Source organism: Orycteropus afer, unplaced genomic scaffold, assembly GCF_000298275.1.
Source record: "Orycteropus afer afer isolate SDZICR_OR568_19922 unplaced genomic scaffold, OryAfe1.0 scaffold00011, whole genome shotgun sequence".
NCBI lineage: Eukaryota > Metazoa > Chordata > Mammalia > Tubulidentata > Orycteropodidae > Orycteropus > Orycteropus afer.
In genome coordinates, this window is record NW_006921598.1 from 7,970,294 (window position 1) to 7,971,243 (window position 950).

General features: G+C 38.7%; 1 protein-coding gene across 1 annotated transcript in view; it reads right to left on the reverse strand.

The window, feature by feature from the left end:
• The window catches only part of CASP8AP2 (caspase 8 associated protein 2), a 38,973-nt gene that overhangs the window by 27,910 nt on the left and 10,113 nt on the right, over window positions 1-950 (reverse strand). The gene's annotated exons all lie outside the window — the stretch shown is intronic.

Here is a 950-nt window from a genome sequence, read left to right on the forward strand (position 1 = left end):
ACTACAGGATAGAACAGACTGTTCTAAACTTGGGAAGAAAACTATAAATCACAAGGTAACCTCAAAGAAAAATGATAAACCTTCACATCAAAATGAAAAAGAGGACCAGCACAAATATTTAGCAAATACTAAAACAATAGCAACAAAGGAAGTGATAACACGAATTCGTAAACAAAACGAACTCAGCACAGAAAATTATATGGAACAAAGAAATCGACACCACAAGAAATCATGTAACAAAAATGACAGCAACAAATTCTTATTTGCCAATAATTACATATCTGGCAAGGGACTTATCTCTAAGATTTATACAAAATTCCAATGCACACTCAACAGCAAAGAGATTAACAATCCAATTGAAAAATGGGCAGAAGATATGAATAGACACTTCAGCAAGGAGGATATTTAGGTGGCCAGCTAATACATGAAGGTCAGGCAATCTACTTCCGTACTAATACTGCCTTGGAAGCCCAAGGAGGGGTTGCTATGAGTTAGGTCCGACTCGACAGCACATAACAACAATAACAAGCTAATACATGGAGAGACACCCACAATCATTGGCCATCAAAGAGATGCAAATCAAAACAACAAGATACCGTCTCACCCCAGCACTAATGGCAATGTTCAACAAGACAGAAAATAACAAATGTTGGTGGGAGTGTGGAGAGATTGGGACTCTCATACACTGCTGGTGGGACTATGAAGTGATACAACCACTGTGGAAAGCAATATGGCAATTCCTTAGAAAGCTGGAACTGGAGACACATTTGACCCAGCAATCCCATTACTAGGTATATATCCTGGAGAGGTGAGAGCCAGGACAGGAACAGATATATGCACACTCATGTTCATCGCAGCATTATTCACAATAACTAAAAGATAGAAACAACCTACATGTCCATCAGCAGAAGAGTAGATGACCAAACTATGGTACATACACATAGTGGAAT